This window comes from Choloepus didactylus, chromosome 10 (assembly GCF_015220235.1).
Source record: "Choloepus didactylus isolate mChoDid1 chromosome 10, mChoDid1.pri, whole genome shotgun sequence".
Classification (NCBI taxonomy): domain Eukaryota; kingdom Metazoa; phylum Chordata; class Mammalia; order Pilosa; family Megalonychidae; genus Choloepus; species Choloepus didactylus.
The window spans coordinates 81,185,468-81,207,360 of record NC_051316.1 but is presented as its reverse complement, the minus strand read 5'-3'; the positions used below and the strand labels follow the sequence as shown (position 1 = coordinate 81,207,360).

At 37.4% G+C, this 21,893-nt stretch overlaps 1 long non-coding RNA gene across 1 annotated transcript in view; it reads left to right on the top strand.

Annotated features, from left to right (window-relative positions):
• The window catches only part of LOC119545521, a 35,252-nt gene extending 22,602 nt beyond the window's left edge, over window positions 1–12,650 (top strand). The window contains exon 3 of the long non-coding RNA XR_005219104.1: window positions 12,574–12,650. This is a non-coding gene — a long non-coding RNA (uncharacterized LOC119545521). The remainder of the gene's footprint in view (window positions 1–12,573) is intronic.
• Window positions 12,651–21,893: the final 9,243 nt, after the last annotated feature.

Sequence of the window (21,893 nt, the reverse complement as noted above, 5' to 3'; positions counted from 1 at the left end):
AGAACTCAGGGTGCTGAGGACTAGGGACCCATGCAAAGCCCCTGGACAAATATTTAGGTACATCTAAATGAGTAATAATTGTGCAGAATAATAAAAATAATGCCATGTTGGGTTAAATGTGTATGCCAAATATATAAATAAATATATAGTTCAACTATATAACTAAAACACATGACAAAAATAACCTAAGGCACTGAGATGTATATGGAGTTAGCGTTCTAAAGTCTTAGCATTGTCAGGTGAGTGACAAAAGTACTAATATATGTTACAGCATTATAAGCCGGGGAAACACATTTTAATCTTGAAGCAACCATTAAAAGAATAATAAATGAACAAGCTAATAAAGGGTGAACTTGTAATATAAAAAATATTTGATTATTTTCAAAGAAGACAAGAAAAGAGAAAAAAAGAAACGAAGCATATAATATGACTAGTACCTAAGTAGGTTTAAATCCAATTATATTAATAATTCCATTAAATGTAAAAAAGACTAAATACTCCAATTTAAAGGCAAAGATTTTCAGTGGATGAACAAAAAAACCAACTATAATTCTGCTTACAAGACATAACTTAAATATGAGTACAGAGTAACATTAAAAGGATGGACAGCCACATACAATGCAAATCCTGCCCTCTACTAACCCACTTCCTTCCACACCCTACCCTGAAAGAGCTGGTTGATTAGTATTAGCCAAAGTGGAATTCAAGACAAGGAGCATTACACAAGATAAAAAGTCATTGCAAAATGTGGGCCATTCCATATTTAAATTTAAATTTGTATCCACATAATTAAATAAAGTGTCAATATGTATAAAGCAGACACTGACAAAACTAAAAAGAGAAATGGAAAACCCACAATCATGGAAAAAGACTCAACACTATTTTCTCAGTAACTGATAGACAGTGTGTTATTGGCACAAAGATAGACAAACAGAACAAGAGAACCAGACAAGGAACAAAGGAACTGGACCCATGCGTAGATGGTCTCTTGATTTATGACAAAAGTGACACTGCGATTTGATGGAAATGGTTAGACTTCCACTAGACAGTGTTGGATCAATTGGATATTCATCTGAAGGAAAAAATGACTCTTTACCTCCATGTTATAGCTTACACAAAATATATTTCTGATGGAGTTTTGGTCTAAATGATGCAAGTGGAACAATAGGAGAATATCTTCATAACCTCGTGGTGGATAAAAATTTCTTAATAGGATATTAAAAGAACTAACTAAAAAAGAAAAAATTCAAATAGAGTTCACCTAAATTGGGAGCTGTTGTTCAGCCAATGAGTACGTTAAGAAAGTGAAATTAGTAACCTCAGACTGGAAGAAGTTATTTGCAATGCGTATAACTGACAAAGGTTGTCTTCTATTCAGAATAAATGAAGAATGACTATAACTTAATGGGGGGTGGGGGTGGGGGTGGGGAATGGGGGGAAGGCAGACAACCCAATTAACAAAATGGATGGTTTCACGCAAAGAAGATATCCCAATAGCCAGTAAACAAATTATAAAGTGCTCAACTTTATTGATTTTTCAGGGAAATGGAAATTAAAACTTCAATGCTGCAATGAGATACAACTAAATATGTGCTAGAATAACTAAAATAAATACCAGTAATACTGAATACTGGTGAGGAGGTGGAGTAACTGGAGCTCTCAGGTACTGCTGGTGGGAGTTTAAAGTAGTACATCTACTTTGGAAAATTGTTTAGCAGTTTCTAAAAAGCTGAACATACTCGGACTCTTTAACCCAACAATTCCACTCCTAGATATGTACCCAAAAGGAATGTGAACATATGTGCCCCCAAAACATATACAAGAATTTTCATAGCAGCATTTGTTAATAGTCTCAAACTGGAAACATTTCAAAAGTCATTTAACAGTAAAATGGGTGAATGAATACGGTCTCTTCGTGTGATGGAATAATATGCAGCACTGAGAACAAACGAATTACTGCCAACACATAACAGCATGGTTCGATCTCACAAACTTCATGTTGGGGGAAGAGGCCCAACAAATACATATTGTATTATCCTATTTATGAGGAGTTCAAAAACAGGCACAATTAATCTATGGTGATAGAAGTCAGGGTAATGGTTACTTCCTATGGGACTGGTAATGACTTCCATGCTGAAGAAGGAGGAGGGATTTTTTGGGAACTGGTAGTAGTCTCTGTATTGGTCTCAGTAGTGATTATATTAATGTGTTCACTTTTTACATCTCTTATTCTTTAATACAATATTTTAAAAACTAATTAGATTCTAGGTTACAAGGTGACATAATTTATCTTTAATATTCTCATAGGAAATGTCAAATCTAAACTGAGGATTCATAATGGAAATATTATTTGCCTTCAGTTTTACCTTTAAAGAAAAGATATGAAATGCTTTTAAATGTGAGAGAATAAATTAAATTAAAATACATGGTTAAATTGCAATTAAAATCTGAAGATTAACCAGCTATGCACAATATAAATCAGTGTAGGGAGTCTGATTATTTGAAGAAAAACTCTACACATAATGAACCTTGAGATAGTAAAATGTCAGAAATGATTACAGGCCTAGATTTAGATCTTTGCAAAATATGTGGAGGGAGATACTTTTTTCTTATTCCAACTTGAAGCTGGAATTGCTTAGTTTCTTATTTGTTCCAAATATAAGGTACATTGTATTTTGTTAAATCGTATTTGAAAGATACTATTAAACATATCCATGTTTGAACTGGTTTTTGAAAATCAATCTAGCAAAGTATTTCCTCTTTATGATTTGTATGGGACATACATGGAATGCCAAAACCTTTTTCCAGAAATGTAAGGCAATGTCCTTTGTTCTGTAGTCCCAGCTCTGTGGTAGAATGATTGGTCTCTGGGAAAAGGTCTTTGGCTATTTCACCAATATACAAGGATGACCTATACCAGGGTAATAGTTAGAGATTAAACATTGATGCTGGTAACATTGAAAGATTAATGGTATCAGGTATTTTACTAACAGCATGCACCAAAGTAGTAAATTTACGAATGCTGCAGAGAAATTGAGAAGGGGGAAAGAATTTTGATTCCTTGCAAGTGCAGACAATTGTTTCTTTAAATGTCTCATTAATAATGTCTGCAAAAAATGTTTTATAGTTGATGAAAATAGTCTTGGTGATTTGTAATTATTAATTATGCCTATTGATCTCTGAACGAGAGAGGGAGAGAGAGAAAGGCCATTCCATCTTTGTGGAATTCAGTAAGTGCTATTTATCCATGAGAATCCATGGATTCTTGAACTCTTGTGTGAGACAAGGGTGATTGTAGTATCATAGTATAGTTACATATATTATATCCATATTATAGTATAGTATCATATTATAGTTATATATAGTTATATATATTATATCCATATTACAGTATAATATTTATTCCATAAAATGCAATATGTATAGGAAAGAAATTAACCTTGTGTATTCAAGCATATGGCAAAGCGTCATTCCTTAAAACAGTGTTTTATAGCAGACAAAAATTTTAGAATGTGAACACATTTCCCAATCAGGCAGATCAAAGCCTTTAGGCATAATCTCTGTTTTCATTAATTCATGCTGAACATTGTCAGTTAAACCTGACAGTTCCTTTCCAGGTGCTTTTCAATTTGTCTTTGACTGATGTTTTAATTATACTTCTTTCCAATTTCCCTAATACTTAGGTAGTATTTCTACATTTCCTTTAAAATATATCCTTTTCATTGTACATTTCAAGAGCTGCTATGCAAAGAATATGATTGTTCCCAAAACTTTGGGCTGCTCACATTAGGGTTCCTGGACAACAAGTTGGGTGGGGTTTGGGGTTCTCTCTCTTCTTCCAACTGAAGGGACAGCACCTAATCTCAGGGTCCCACAGAAACTGTGGCTCTCTTCCCTGTCAGGAAGTCCTGTAATGATCCATGAGTCCTGATGCCCTGAGATACCTGTAAAGATCTGGTTCCCCAAATCCAGACAAAGTGACCTGTGACTCACTCATCCGTGTGACCTTTTCTCACACGTGCCTTACAAAAGTGAGATGCAGGGTGCAAGTGTGTGGAGACGTTGCTGGAACAGAATTCATGACATACCCAGCAGATACCCTTACCCTTGTACACTTCTCCATGGGGCTCACATATATCTGTTTTGGACTATTTTTCAATTCTTAAATTTAAAAGCCGGAGAATAAGGAAAACACCTAATACCTATATCCAATACATGATAAGAATATGCCATGAGTAAGACTGTAGGAGGCTGGTTAAATCCTTATCAGAAATTAGAAAATCAAGGGGAGCAACCCATTTTGATAGGGATATAAATTTTGTTAATAAGAGGTGCTGGCTCTGAGATCTTGACAGACTTCTAAATGAACTTTGAGGCTATTAGACCAGGGGATGACAAGTGAAGATGCAAATTTTGAGCTCATGAAAATTCGGTTGAATGCAACTGACATTTTTACAGTGTGGCTTTAGTAGACAGAATAATGATCCCCCAAAGATGTCCATGCCCTAAACCCCAGAATCTGTGAATATAGAACTTTATATGGCAAAAAGACTTGAGATGGGGAGAGTATTCTGGATTATCTGGGTGGGCCCAAGTTTCTTAGGAGAGGGAGACAGGAGAATCAGAGTCAGAAAGAGAGAAGTGAAGACAGAAGCAGAGGTCAGAGAGGGAGAGAGAGTGATTTGAAGATGCCATGCTGCTGGCTTTGAATACGGAAGAAGAGGTCAGAAGCCAAGGAAAGGTGGCAGCCTCCAGAGGCTTGAAAAGGCAAGGGAACATTCTCCCCTACAGCCTCCAGGGGGAGCCAGCTCTGCAGACACCTTGCATTTAGCCCAGTGGAACCCAGTTTGGACTTCTGACCTTCAGAACTGCAAGATAATAAATATGTGTTGTTTTAAGCCAACAAATTTGTGGCAATTTGTGACGGCAGCAACAGGAAACTAAGACAGTGCCTAACTGTGTTCTCAGCAATCCTCAAAATTACAGCTGCCTCCTGTCCTATTCTGCTTACCCTTCGTATCTGAGACTGGATGGTAATATCAAAACACACCGGCCCTGTGTCCTTGCAAGAAGGCAACTTAAGTGTTTTTTCTCCCACCTTATATGAATTCCTGCTCAGATGTCCCCTCCTAGGCATGCCCCACTTCCCTCTGGCCATTTCGTGGCTCACTTGTATCCTGCAGGCCCAGCTACTCTCTCCGGATCTTTGTTTTTTTCCTCTCATTTGTGCTACAACTTATGTGTGCCAGCATTTTAATTTCCTATAGTACAGAAAAGTTACCAATACTGGTTCTAACTCTGGCTTTATAAAACCATAATTTCTGGGTTTCCTATAAGAAATCAATTCTGTTAGTTGGAAATATTTGAGGCAAATTATCCAGAAATAATTTTATATTTAGAAGTACTGCCTGACAAATGTCTGTCATTGAATTGTCTAGATTAAGTATAAAAGCCATAATTTTTAATCAAGATAATTTGGGGGGGGGGGTTGTTAAATAGTAAGATGCAGGCTTAAACATCATGCCAATATCATGTGTCCGCAGGAAAACTGCCAAAGACAAACCTATCATATCATTTCCTTGCTTGCAACCCCTCTCTGGCTCCCCACAAGTTTAAATACTAACCACTTAGCCCATCATGTAAGACTCTTCATGATCTGGCTTTTCAGAGTGGCTTATCAGACGCATCTCATACCTTGTTTGTTTATTTTAAAATAAAGTACTTTAAATATTTTAGGTCCTGCACAAGGTGCTGGGAATACAACTATGAACAGCTCATGCATAAAGAGGAAAGCTGCTCCATGACAGTGATGCTCCAGGATACTCGCTTGTGGTTCCATGAATGTGTCATGTTCTCTCTGTACTTCTGCACATGTTTCTTCAGCTGTCAGTACCATCTTCAGCCACTCCATTTTACAGAACTAAATCCTACTCACACTTTGGGTTAGAGCATAGATAGCATGTTGTCCCTGATGACTGTGAGGCTGGGTTAACCACTCCTCAGATGTATTCTCAGAGCTCTTGTACATTCTCCATCATAGTCCTTATCACAGTGCACTGCAATTCCTCAGCTACTTTTCTGCATGCCCCATGAAACTGAAGTTTTACTGAGGGCATAGTCTGAGTCTTTTGCTCTCCCCATACTTAACACAGTAGCTGTCTCATTGCTCAATAAATATTTGTCACATGAAGAAATGACCTTTGGGCATCATAATTTAAAAAGAGCATGCAATCCCAAAATGCATTCTATAACTGATAGAAATAAATGTCCCATAGATGAGCATAAAACGGACATTCTGTTTTTTTTTTTTTTTTAACACTCTAAATGGGTGGCCGCCTTAACAAGATGCACTAACATTTGTTGTTTGGCCCTAATGATTCACTATTTAATATTAACATCAATCTAAACTTGTAGGGTAAAATGTGTTATTTTAGGGTAAGGAGTGCCACTCTATTTCTTACTCAAAGTAATGTAATGCTCAAGAATACCATGTTGTAAATTCATATGAGAAATGAGACTGATAGAAGAATAAGACCAGAGTAGGAATCATTTTTAGATTTTCATCTATGTGGTATTATTTAACTTTTATTTTTCTGATTATTAATGATACCTACAGCAAAATCTGGAAAGCAAGAATTCTCAGCATTTTAGTAATCACTTCTCCCCTCTTTCAGCCACAATTGATTGGTTCAGGATGTACCTTATTAACATTTCTTTTGGTGTCTGTGAAGTGTATTATAACTAGGGTGACCATCTATTCCAGCTTGCCCCTGTGGTCCTGGGATAATTATTAATAGTATACCCTTTTCACTCTCAAAATTGTCCCTATTTGAATGAAAAATTAAGTAGTCACCCCAATTAAAGCATCAGAACTAAAAGAAGAAACTAAATTGTTTAGAGCCTATCCTTTCTACATAATCCTTTGTTCATAGCAGAGGGGAGTGTGGATTCAGAAGCAGAGATGGCTGAAAACTCCATGTTGCTATACCAATAGCAGAAACCCATGTGATGCTGTAAGTACTTTAAGAAGGCACCATGAAGTTAGAGAAGACGGCTGGTTGTTTGCTCCAGGCTCTGCCCATGTCTGACTAGATTGGAGGGTATGTGGACATGCTTTCACACAACACACCTCAGGCATCTTGCACATCCAGGACTGAGTGTGAGTGAAGCTAAGAGGAAATAGCATTTATTAAGGGCATAATATACTACATGGCATTCACCATGGGCTAGGTCGTGTACATTCACTACCTTATTCATCTTTTCCAGCAATTCTCTGAGATGGATACATTCATGTCAGACTTACAGATGAGGAAACCAGGGTTTAGCCAGCTGAGGCAGGTTTCCCATGGCCACAGTTGCACACGGGAAGCTAATATTTGAACATTGTTTATATTGTGAACTGTGGGTGGCAGGAAGCGGGGTAGTACTATTGTGTAAATCATCGTGTGTAAAGATGACATTTCTTATCCTACCTCCAAAATAAGTGTGCTAGGCATAAAATGGTCCTTCAAGTGTAGTTTAATTTGCATTTCTGCTAATTCCCCTGATAATGAGCATTTTGCCCAAAGAGGCACAATGTGGCCTCTGAGGCACTGCCTCCCTCTCCAGACCCATCTCCCTCCACACACAGGCTTTGTGCTCCAGAGCCTCACTGAAGTTACTTCCATCTGTGGGAGCAGACTCGACCCTGCATGTTTGCACACATTGTTCCCCTTACCAGAAATTCTCTTCTGCCACCATAGCCCTTGTTTCAGCCAGCCCATCCCTGGGCTGTTGCTTCCCTAGGAAGGTCCTCTATGGCTTCTCAGACCACAGCAGTCCCTTCATCACATCCTCCTCTAGCACCTTCATTTCCCATTTGGTAAGTGGCATGGCATCTGTAATTTTTTATAAACTCAAGACAGCAAAGGTGATATAATATGTACAAAACTCTACCAGCTTTCCAGTGATAAGCACAACCCAAGGCACACAGTATAACACTCCCTGTGTACCAGTCAAGATTAAACTTTGAATATTCAGTCATTGTATATATCTGACCTGCTACAGTATGCTTTCAAATTATTCTGACTACACCTTCATGTCTAAGATATAACCAGACACATTTTGTAAAAATTTTAAGCATAAAACAATATGTTCATAAAAACAAACAGTACCAAAAAGCTTTGGCTGTGTTTGTTTGAAAGACTTTTGCCCCTATTTTAATGAAAATTAAAAAAAGGAAAGAAAAGAAAGAAATGAATATGCCACTCTGTTACTATGGAATTGCTTTGTTTAATTTGCAATAAGGTTCACCGAAAGCTAATTAGCACTCTTTAGAGCAAAGAAATAATGCATGACATGATTCACCTTCTATCTGGAGCAAAATTAAAAAGAAAAATGTAAGGTGTGAAGACTTGGAGGCACTCAGAATGTATCAATTATTTATATTAACATTCATTATCTGACTAAAAGGCAGGATAAAGGCTTTGGGGAATTGTAAGGTTCATATAATTTCACTCTAATTATTCTAATTTACTGTAATTAAGACACTAAAATAATCCTTTGAGAAAGCAATGATGTCTTTTAATATCAACCAAGAAGGTGAAAAAGCTATTCTGCATTTTTAGCTTTATTTACTACAACTTTTCAATGTGATAGAAAGACTGAACCTGAGTTGTAAAAGTTTTTAAAATTATGCCTTAATGACTCCTAACTTTAAACTGTATAAAACTTAACTCAAAATTATAACATTTAAGTCTTCAAAGTATTGACAAATTTGTAAAATCTATCATATCAAAGCTATATATGGACTCTATCAAGATCATGACTTTTAGAAAAATGGCACCTTTCATATAAATTCTCAGAATTTCATGAGCAGAGAAAATACAAAGAAATAAGCATGAGTTAGATAGCCTCATCAATATACAACATAACCCACCTGCTCTTCTGACAATGTGACATTGACATTCTTCCACCAAAAGCTGGAATCTGTGTTCTCTCACCTTGATCTTGGGCAGACCTTTATCACAGCCTCAAACAATAAAGTGCTGTGAAAAGGACAGTGTGTGACTTCCACAAAATGTGACGTAGCTTCCACTTGACTCTTTCACTGGAATCTTGAGCTACCATGTAAGAAGTCCAGTTGCCCTGATGTTACCATCTTGGAGAGATCTTTCTATGTGAAATAGAGAGAGACGCCAGACTGATGTTAGCTGTTCCAACCCCTAACTATTTGAGTTTTCCCAGCCCAAGCTACAGACATACGTGAGAAGTCTTTACAATGGTCCCATTCTCAGCCACCATCTGACCACATCATCATCAAAGACTCTGAGTCACAACTGTCTTGTCAATCCCTTCCTTAGTTTTTAACCCTCAGAAATCATAGGAGATAATAAGTGATTATTGTTGTTTTAAGCCAGTAAGTTTTGGGGTATCTTGTTACATAATAATAGATAAAAAACACATTATGTTACAGGAATTTTAATTGCCTAACAGATATCTCCATTTTCTTAGTGAAGACTGCAATACAATTGCTGTAGCAATTTTAATGATTGAATCAAGTATTAGACCCTCACTCCCAACTCATTGCACCACTTTTCTTACTACGATGATGAAATCCACAAATTGTTTCTGCTGCTTATTGTGGCTGATTCCAGGGTACTTGATGGATTGTTATGTCAAATTCCCTATTCTTGGCTACAACATGAAGTGATTTTTGGAAGTCTAATCTAGATCTGCATATTATCATCAGAAATGCCAGATATTTAATTGATTGCTGTATAGACAAACTTTTTAAAATGGAGAGTTTCAGATGATCTGATTTTGTATTAGAAACCCAGGTAGGAGTCTGTTACTAATGGACCAGTGGAGATTAAATTTTTTTTCCTTTGGTGGTGAGGTAACAGGCTAATTACCTGAGGTGAGAAATCCGCATTTGAGAACACATTTCTAAAAATGGATTTTTATATTTTTCTGTGAAGAATGGAAGACTAGGCCAGAGGCAAGTTCCTCTCTTTGAAGTTCACTAGATCCAGCTGTTGCCTTATAGAGATTAATTATTCATTCATTCAACAAATATTTATTGAGCATTTTTTTCTGTCAGTCTCTGTCCCAGTCACTGGGGATACAGCAAGGAGCAAAACAAACAAGACCCTTGCCACATAGAACTATGAAAACATCAGTGGATTGTATTCAAATACATGCATAAGATTATAGATTAGTTTGAGTCTTGATTAATATCTATACTAAATATTCAAGTTGTCTTTATTACTTAATGTTCTATCATCGATTTGAGGAATTTTGATTTAGTCAGGATCTGTCCTGGACCTGGGTCAAATTCTGAATATTTTTTTGGAGCAATAACTTATATTTTGGAATTGATAATGCTTTTCATTTTCCTACATACACCTTTTGATAGAAGCAAATGAAAATCAGCTGAGCTTCAGATTTTGGCCAGAATTTTGGTAATAGAAAATTTATTATGTCAAGAAGTTTTAAACAAAACTGGTCAAGAATATAGATTTTGATGCAGAGGTAATAAGGACAATCTAAAGAATATGGAACCAAGCAAGGAATCCTTACAAGCAGGCATTTAATAGTCACAAAATAGGCATATGGTCAGCACGATCTGCCATTCTGACACCCGGGTCCTCACCCCTGTTCTGCACCACCCCCAGGGTCAGGGTTTTCTTACAGTAGCTAAGACAGTTGCCATGGGGACATCAGCAAACACATAACAAGCAAATAGAAGAGCAATCGTCAAGCTAATGTCTCTGCAGCCCTGTATTTCTGGGTCAAGAGCATTTGGGAGATACACCCGGCCAAGTGGTTCTTTCCTAAAGGCATTAAAAATTTTTTTTCAAATAGGTTACTTTCAGCATTACCATAAATAGGTCACTTTGATGAATGGTGGCATTCCCGAGGTTTCTCTGGTTATGACAACTTATATTTTGTTCTGCTTTATTAGAGGGAACAAAGACATGAATGGTTGTAAAGTAATAGTGAAAAGGAAGCAACACTATGCGGCACTTTAATTCCTGAACTTGGAGTTCTTTGCTGCCAAGTCTCCTTGGTGAACTCCGATTATTTATTGAGTCCTTGGTACTCTCTTCATTAGTTCAATAAAAGATTAAACAGGTCAAAAAATGAAAGAGGAAGAACAAGTAGAAAGAGTTGGAAGAGAAGGAAAAACTAAGAAAAACATTTTAAAACATTCATATGAAAGAAACAAAATAAAAGTATTTAGACTGTTATCTTCATTGTTGTTGTCAAAATCCATTTTTTTTAAATTCAACATTGCATCAGCTCCCAACACAATTCTTGGCACATAGTAGGGATTCTGTTGAACATACTGTAAGTTGGCTTATTCAACCTCATTCCTAAATATATGTCTCTGTTCTTTCCTTCACTAGAAAGGCTAGAAAACTAAAGCACTCAGTTTTTCCTGCTTCTCTTCAGCCAGGAGTAGATCTGGCTATTGGCACATTAGTGGAAGCCTTCTAGGCAGGGCATCCACCTCGAGGAGAAGGCTTTTGGCCCTACCATCATTTCTTGCCTGAAAGGTGGACATGATACGTGGCATGCACCACCCATGCTGGGACCATGGGACAAAAGCCATTTCCTGATGACAGTGGGGTAGGAAAAAAAGTCTGATTCCCTGCATCCATCGTTGGGGTGGTGCACCAGCTCTGGGCTGCCTCCATCCATATTTCTTGTTACGTAAGAAAACGAAATTCATCTATGCTTCAGACACTCTTACTTGAGGTCATTCTTACTTGTAGCCAAATTGAAAAAGTTCAATAGTAGTTTATTCAATGAAAATTCCAGTGTGTAGGGTTGCAAGACTGGTGTCAATAGTCCATAAGGAATAGACTGTCTCTAACAAGAAAATATGAAACTGACAGAAAGAGTCTTATTTGTTAGATTAATTAAATAGAAAGACAAAAAAGCTATTATGATTATTGTTTATAGGAAGACAGGAGTGAATACCTGTAAGAGTTGCTAATATTTACAGAGAGCTAAGTATGTGCAGGCACTGTTCTAATGGATATGTATATCTTCCAAAGGGGCATCTGTTGAAATAAGAGTTGGCCTGATAAATTTCTCACCCAATAAGAAGAGGCAGAGGCGTTTTGAATCCACTGGACAGAAGTGGAGTCCTGGTGGTGACACAGTTGGGGAGGGAAAATGCATCAATAAGAAAGGGGATGATGAACACATAAAGCAGGCACAGAAAATCGAAGTGGCTCAGTGAGCATAAAGTGTGCCCCAAGAAACAGTGTGAGACAGAACATTCCAATTATAAGATAAGCTGTGGAGCAGGGGTGTGTCATCAGGCCTCACAATAGTCTGAAAAATGTCATCTAAGACTCACCACCTTTTTCTCTAATTCCCTGCTCATTAAGTAACTTTCTGGTTTGGTTTCCCATGTATTTCAATGGCAGGAAAAGGAGAATCCTGCATGACAGAAAGGAGTTCTAGTTTTTGAAAAGGGGCAGCTCATCCTACTAAGTGATAAAATGGTATTCTTGTTTATAAAATATTCTGGTGATTTAGGTGAATGCTGTCTCATCACTGTGCTTCTGTTTCCTTCAGGTGTGCCAAGAAGGTGTATGCTGTGGGTGTCGGAAACGGAGGATTCATCGTATTTGGTTACCTAAGATACTGCTAGATACCTGCCCCTGGATAATGTTCATGCTTGTGGTAGATGGATGGCAATTCTCCACCCTTCCTGTAGTCACACAATTTGTAATGTGACTGCAGCACCTCCTGGTAAGAAGTGGAGTGTATGCCCTACCTTTGAATGTGAACTTTTCTTGTGACTTGTTTCTGGTAATAGAAAGTAGCAGAAGCAGCAGTGAGCCAATTCCTTTCATGTTTCCATTCTCTTACCTGGAACCCTGCCACTGCCATAAGAATCAGTCCAGACTCTCCTCCTAGAAAGACAAAAGCCACAAGGAGCAGAGCTCAGTTGTTCCAAGCAAGGCCATCTTAGTCTAGACTTACTGCAGTTGACAGGCCAACTGACGCAGACATGTGTGAGATGGCCCCGATCAGCAGAAGTACCCAGCTGGCCCATAGAGATAAGAGCATGACAATTTTAATGGATATCATTTCAAGTCCCTGAAATTCAGAGTGGTTTGTCCCACAGCATTATTGTGGCAATTGATATCAAGGGCAAATATGAGTTAAACAAAAGATATGAAAATATCTTTATTTGTAGACATCTTCAGATAAGAATCGTTATCCTAGTGCATATGGGACACATATTGAATCTTCAAGTTGTATATTATTGGAGGAAATCATCCCAGATCACCTATCATTATGAACACTTTGATAATTGCTGATGTTTTCTGCAATTACAATGACACTTCTAGGAAGATCATTTTCTCTTTTTTGCCTCTGAGAAGCCTCCTTTTGAATCTTTTCCTATAGTTTTGGTTGAGATTAATTTCAGTCTCAGTATCCTCCAATTAACTCACCAATATTAACAACTCTTACCACAGCCCTGCATTACTGGTATTACTACTATTACTATTATTATTTATATTTGATAGATTAAGATGAAACTGGGGCTCACTGAGGTCAACATCCCATATTCAATTGGAGTATAATCAGGATTGGAGCCCAAGATTTTCTTACTCCAAACTCCAGGCTCTTTAAACATGAACATGTTTCTTTTCACTCTTCTTTATTACCTGTGAGAACTGCTCTCATATTCATTTCCTGGGACTTCTCAACCATTACCTGTGAAAGCTGCCATGAATCAAACTATCTTTCCAAAATTAATTTGAATCAACTAAAGTAAAAGACATGGAAAGAGCTACTCATTGGAGAAGGTGATAATCACAGTGCAAAACAAAAGGGACTCAATTTATTGCTTTGGATATGGATCAATATGGTGCATGGAGATGTTGACCTCCGGAAGTATGAGAAACGTTTCTTCTGAGAATGGTGAGATGGGTGTCAGAAAGGGAGCAGATGTTGGATATTTTCAGATAGGAAATAAATGCCTTTAGTTAGTGGTTGTGGCTGGATGGCAAATCTGTATGCTGAGAGTAGAGGAGGCAGTCCTAGAAAATTGTGAGACATCATCCACACAAATGGTTTAAAAGATGCAAAAGAGCATCAATAAGAAATAAATAAATTTTCAAGGAAGGCTTTGAGACTAGAAAATATGGATTTGGAACAGACCCAGTCAGCAATTTTTGACCTCTTGGGAGTTTGAATGGATATAGCAGATTATGATATTTTGGGCTTGAGAACTGGTGTGGTGAGCATTGTGAAAGACGAGGAGAGCCTTTAGAGTGCTTCTGAGCCCAGCATCAACACACCTGGCCAGGTAATCAATTCAGAGGCACTGATGGATTGTGAGAAGGAGGAGAGTGTTCCCACTAAAGCACAGAGCAGGTGTAGTAGAAAGTTGTGGCAATAAGAAGGTCAGAGGTCTATAGATGGAGAAGGTGAGCTCTGAGTTCCAGATCTTTGGGACCTGGAATGACTGTTTCTCCAAAATGTTTGCCACATCAGTGACTTTAGCAAATTAAATAGAAAAGAGGATTATTGGAGAATCATATGCCGAAAATGTTTCCTTTTCAGTTTAGATTCTGATACCACTGAGGATATTGAATGGGAATAAAGTGGATCAAATAACTATGGTCCAGGTTCTTCTGTGTGATGGAACATATGAGTACATTCTGGACATGGACAGACAAGTGGGTGAGCCTGTGAAGGAGAGTAGAAATAAATGTCATGAACTGCAATTTTCTAATATTTTCAATTAGCTATACTAGCAGCGTTGCAGATGTTCTGAGCATCTACTCTGGGGATGCAAGTTCAAGAATGCTACCAAATAAAGACATGACATATTCATGTTACAACAAATCCTTTTTGGTTTGCTAAACATATTTTTAAAAGAGTATAATGTCCAACGAGTGTATATTCATTGAACCATTTATGAGAGTATTTTTTTACCTTGGAAGAATTGCCTTGCCTTGTAGAATAATGCTCTGCAGGGACTAATAGTGCACATCTTTCTCTTGATAACTTTTGGGTGTAAACATCTCAAAAGACAAAACTTAATTATGGTAAGTTTTGCAGTAGGAAAAGCACATCATTTCAACTGATGCCTGCTGTGTTTGAAGGCAGTTTAGTATATCCCTTTTAATTCAGGTGTTCCCAACCAGTAGATGTAATCTACCTTGTATGTTGAAATTTCATTTTCAGGTTATAATTATCTTTCTGTAGTTATACCTCACACCTCACTGCATTCATCTTTATACCTTAGGCTGGATTCCCAGGCATGAGGGACAATATCATGCAGTAGTGCCTGTTCCCATAATTGACTGGACATGTAAACCATAGCTCCCATTCTCCCCACCACTCGAATCCAAAGCCTTCAGGAAAATGAAAAATTGTTTCCTCCAACTCCAAAGGCTCATTCATCTTTACAGGCTTATCAATAATGCCATCTTCTTCCAAGAATCCCTCCCCACCCTCACAATCAATGCCCCATGTCCTCTTTCCAATGCTTCCATTGGAATGTAGCCTCTCTTTTTCTGAGCCTGAATCAGAGATTTTTGCTTTTTCTATTGTATTTGGTCCAACCTACTCTACTTTCTGGGTCACGGTGAAGGAGGTTGCACTTTGAAGGGAAGATAGCACGATTGCTATCGAGGAAATTCTCTGGCCCCTGGGCAGGATGTCAGAGGGCAGAGGTCCCGCAGAGCAGCCATCCCCTCTAGTGCCCAGTCCTCAGCTTGGCAGGCACAGAGTCACAGGTTGTGAGGTCACTGAGTGGACCTAGGTGGGCTTGCAGTAACCAGACTGTCACACAGGTCAAGATGCAAAGTTATTATTTCTCAATGGAAACAGTACCAAAAGTTATCTAAAACAGAATGAACAACCTGAAGGGCAGATTATGTTCCAAAGACAGACTATAATCAGGTGGATGTCAACAATGAATTAAAAACCTCTATAGGTAACCGTGCCAGGTAGTGATAAATTGTATGCACCCATCTCCACTCTGGGGCTAGGCTTGACTCAAGACCGTATTCTTTCCCTTGTTGGGAACTGCTTCTTTTCTTAGGCAGTGCTGGGTGGATATTACTAAATTATACCTCTTTGACCTCATTTTCTTATGGTCCAATGATAAATGAACCTCTCTAATTAATTTCTTCCTTCTTAAAAAATTTTCCCTTTGTTAGAGTAATTTTGAAACATTACATTCAATTACATTACATTCATCACCCCTTACTTTTGAGGGCTAAGTCTTGTTCCTTCTTCCTTAAGCCCAGGAGCTCCTCTATCCTGACGTGACCACTACTTACAGGTAATCAACTTCCTTAAAATGAATTTTATGTTTCTTTATTAGTTCTGAGAGTGCTTGACCCTTAACCTTTTGCGAAAATTGCATACATCTGTTTTCCACTAATCACATTGTAAGTTCCAAAGGCAGGAATTGATTTTAACTGTTTTCTTTGCATTATTCCATATGCTTGGCAAAGTGACTTACTTGGTAGGAGCTCAAAAATTAAAAAGTTTTTATTAGACAGGACTCTGAGTAAAAATAATGGAATACAAAAATAAAAACAAAACAAAATTCTCATATTTCTAGTTTCCCTTCTAGTTATCATCTATTTGAATAGTGATTTTGCAAAATTACAATGTTAAGAGTGGGTACAATTTTGTACTCCTAGATGTGCTTTTATTTCCATTCAATTGTGTTAAAAACATTTCTAGACTATGATAAATTTTTATAATTATCATTTTAATATGTGCATAATATCCAATGGAGTGGAAACACCACAATTTACACAACATCTTAATTTTAGACATTAATATATTATTTCTGGCTTTCGTTATTATAAACAACACTGCAATGAATATCTTCATATTATAGACTTTTATTTTTAGGTTATTACCTGGGGATATATAACCAAAAGCGTGAATAAATTTCTGAGTGTTAAGTTGTGAAAGAATTGTGAAGGAGCTGTAGATGAGCTGAGAATTGGTTTCTCACAGTCAGAAGTTGTATGTGTGTAAGGCTCTGGCAGGGCTGCTGCAGGAAGAACTAGAAACTGGTAGCAAGTGCACCCTTGAGAGAATCCTTCCTTAGCTTAATGGCATATTGTAAAATGCAATCAGACCTCTGACCTGGCTGGTTTTCAATTTATGAGGAGGGCATTTGACTACACCAAACTTCAGGCTTGCTTCTGGGACTGTATAGACTCACTCACTTGTATCTTTAACTTATGATTAACCTTTGCACTGTTGTTTGCTAGTTTGAAAATAAATGAAGGTGAATACAACTTGAGTGGGGCAAAACCATCCTACCCGCCAGTATGCAACCAAGAGCACGCGTTATGTCTGGCCCAGCTCGGGTGCCTGTAAATGATGGCAGTGGATGACAACCTGACAGCATTTGAAGAGGGTCCTGGTGATGCCTGACGGCTGCGTTCGACCACAACTACCGTTCCCACAAGGTGGGTGGGAGAGAGATGTGCAAAGATGCAAAGAACAGCACCATGTGGCTGGGGCCTTGTCTCTAACCCCCAAATCAGAATTCTGGTAACCCAGGCTGGGCCAATGAAGGGCTCCCCTGATCCAAGTTCACTAGAAATCTAGGAGCTGCTGTTCCAGCTTGAGCAGTCATGAAGTCCAATTATTATTACTTAAGCCTGGATAGGATTTAAAACATAAAGCAGATGTCTGCCAATGAATCAGGCATTTTTCTCTATTATCTTTCTCTCCCTTTGATAAATAGAATGCTAAACTTCAGAATCCAGTTGGTATCATATATATTTTTTATACAGAATAAATAATGATGTAGTTACTGTTTTAACATCAACCCCTTCCCTTAATAAATTGTGCACTCTTTTCCATTCCAGTTCATAAGGTTGCATGATAGCCTTTTAAGAGTTTAAAAATATCCTATTGAGAACTACCTTGTGTTTTTTTGTTTGTTTGTTTTTATTTTTATTTCCCTAAAGTAATTCCTCAAGTCCTGACATGTCTGAATATGCATTCTTTTCCCCCATATATGTGTATAAAATTTGTCTGGGTCTAACTCCATGATTACACTCCTTTGTATCCAGAACTCTCCAGAACTCTGCAACATAACTACATTGTTTTCTAGCATCAGTCTTGCAGATGAGAAATCTAAAGATAATCTGATTCTTTTGTTAGCAACCTATTTTATTTTTCTTTATGGATGCTTTCAGGAGTTCTTTTGTCCTTGAAATTCAGAATTTTCCCTAGGGTATGCCTAAGTGTGTACCTTTTGTCGATATTCATGCTCTATACTCAGAGGTCCCTTTTATCTCAAGATCCGAGTACAGGCATCTCCTCTTATTATTTGCTTTATTTTTGCCTCTCCTCCACAAATCTGGTCTCTCTTTTGCCTTCGCATCCTGAACTATGGGAGGGAGGGATGGTCAGGGCTGTTGCTCCACAGTTACTGTGGAAGGAGCCCCTGGGTCTGTTAGTGGCTGCTCTACCTTTGAAAGTGTCCAGTACTCCGAGCTTTCAAGTCCATAGAGAGTTCAAGACTCTCTGTTTTTAAGATCCTTAAAAATATCTTTATGTTGAGTACCAGGAATTTCTCAGAAGAATTTTTAATTTAACATTTTATTATTTGATAAGATATGAGCTAAAAGGAACCAGCCACGTAAATGTAACTGGAAACTTTTTTTTCATTTAATCACTGCTTCAATCAGTAATATCTAGGACATGGAACTTCATAAGAAGTCTCCAAGGGAATGGAATAATTTTGTGCAATAACTTTAAATAAATGTGCTTGGTTGAAAAATGGTTGTATTCCTAACACCCTCTACTGATCAGATTATATTGATCTCTCTCTCTATATATATAGGTAAAGCTATGAATCTATATCAGAGAACCAATTTAATATCTTTTGAGGTAAGCATCTCCCTTGGACTCCTTTGCTATTGAAAAGAACACATTTGTAATAAGCCTGAGTAGCAATAACATATAGATTGTTTCCGCATACCTTAGATCAGTGTTTTTCAACCCATTTGTTCATTAGAATCACTGGCAAATTAAAAGTAGCATTGCCTGAGAAACATATCCCAGAACAGTTAGATAGAAACTCTGCAGATGGAGTCTGGGCATCAGTATATTTTAAAATACCAAAGATTATTTCAACATATTGCTGAGTTAATAACCACTGCCATAAAAAACAGGAAGAGGAATGAGTCTACATTTGTTTGTCTGCTTGTTATTTGGTCCTGTGCATGGGACTGGTTATACATTGCAGAAGGTACATGAGTATTACTTCTGCAATGAACCAGGCTCTGGACCAAACACTTCTAAAGGTTTACAGCAGCCACATGGAGCCACTCAGAGCAAGGGTTGTGCACACTTGTCACATCATCCGAGTACTTGGATGCCAGCCCATCACTCAGGTAATGCGGCACATAGGAGTTTGAATGCTGTATTTAGTATTTCTTCACATGTGAAGATGACTTTATCCTAGTAAACACATGAAGAAACACAATATGTGCTGTCACTTCCAAAGGATAAATTGTAATTATAAACTCTACTTTGAAATCCCATTTTATAGTTAGTTCATCCAAAGAATTTCTGGGTCTAAAAAATTTCAAGTCTAAACTGAGACAGGGGCAGCATATAATATGGTCTTTCTTGGAAAAATTCTCATATCATACAATCTCTTAAATCACTGCTAAGACAATGAGTGAATTTAGATTATAAACATACTTGAATTGTGTTTAGAAGACACTTTATATTGATAAGGCAATACATTCTATCAGTTCCCAAAATAAGAAATCTTTTCAAATATTTGTTTCATGATATTACATGAAAATGAAGCAACGTCTATGCAGATCTCCTCTTTGCTGCTCCCTTTTTCACATGTTCTCCCCCTCCCTCTTCTTTGTCTGTTTCCAAGAGGTTAGGGAATAGAAGTAAATGAGAAAATACTAGGTTGACATTTGCCTACTGGATGTCTCAAGCATCACAGTGTTGTTTAATAGTTGAAAAATTTCAAAGAATTGAAACAGTTAGACTTGTATATCTAGGAGTATACCACACCAGTTAAAATATATGTGTACCTGGATGGGAGGTGCTTATGCCACTCATAGCATTAGCACTACCACAACTGCTGCTACTACTGATCACCACCACCACCATCATCATCATCATCATCATTTAATAGTAAAATCTTATATAGCACTTACCTTTGCCAGGCATTGATCTAAGTACTTTATACACGTTAACTCTCGTTATCCTCACCAGAACGCTATGTGGTTGGTACTATTATTGTCCTCATTTTACAGATGAGGAAACAGAGGAACAGAGAGGTTAATATCATTGCAAATGTCGAGTGCGGGACTTAACATTCAAACCTGTGCTCTTTACCACTAAATACTACATTTAAATTATGGTTAAATATGTAACTATACTCTAGATAGGAAAATAAAAAGGGATTTAAAGAATTTGAAGAACAAAGTGGGAAAATGTGCTTGGAATCAGGAACTTCAGATAAAAGAAATGGAAGAATGACAGCCTTAGGATGTATGGGTTTGAATTTTAAGGGATTGAATCAGATTGCTGCTGAATTCAGTATTAGCACGTAGGAAGCAGGGCAATGCAACACTTCATTTATTGAACCATAAAATGTTATAAAACTGGCTCTTCAAGAAAACCATTTTTTTTTTAATTTTAATTTTTATTGAGATTGTTCACATACCATACAATTAGCCAAAGTTCCAAAGTGTACAATCAATTGCCCCTGGTACCCTCATACAGCTGTGCATCTATAACAACAATTAATTTTTGTTCAATTTTTAGAATCTTTTCATTACTCCAGATAAGAAATAAAGACAAAGAAGAGGGGGAAAAGAAAAAGAAACTCAAATCCTTCCATATGCCTAACCAACCCCCCTCCATTGTTGACTCGTAGTATTGGTATAGTACATTTGTTACTATTTATGGAAGAATGTTGAAATACTACTGACTGTAGTATACAGTTTGCAATAGGTATACATTTTTTCCCTATATGCCCCTCTATTATTAACTTCTAGTTGTACTGTCATACATTTGTTCTGGTTCATGGAAGAGATTTCTAATATATGTACGGTTAATCATGGACATTGCCCACCACAGGATTCAGTTTTATACATTCCCATCTTTTGACCTCCAACTTTCCTTTGGGTGACATATATGACTCTGAGCTTCCCCTTTCCACTTCATTCACGTGCCATTCAGCACTGTTAGTTATTTTTACAATGTGCTACTGTCACCTCTGTTCATTTCCAAATGTTTAAGGTCATCCTAGCTGAACATTCTGTTCATACTAAGCAACCACTCCCCATTCTTTAGCCTCGTTCTATATCTTAGTAACTTACATTTCATGCCTATGAGTCTACATATTATAATTAGTTCCTACCCCACAATATTTGTCTTATGTGTCTGGCTTATTTCACTTGGTATATTGCCCTCAAGTTTTCGTCATCAACCCATTTTTTTTTTTTAAGATGGTTTTGTTCAAACACCATACATTCCATCCGAAGTAAACAATCAATGGTTCCCTGTATAGTCACATGTTTATGTGTTCACCACCCTCACCACTATCTATATAAGGGCATCTACATTTCTTCCACAAAGCAGGAGAAAGAGTCAAAGAAGGTAGAGAGGCAAAAGGAAAAGAAGAAAGAAAGAAGAGGGGAAAAAAATCACATGACAGCTAGGAAGCAGCAAAAGGAAAGATAACCTTAAATCAAAATAAAATAAAGAGTCAGACAACACACCAATGTCAAATATCTCAAACCCCTCCCCTATCCCTCCCTCTTATCTGCATTTACCTTGGTTTATCAACTTTGTTACATTAAAGGGAGCATAATACAATGATTCTGTTAATTATAGTCTCTAGTTTA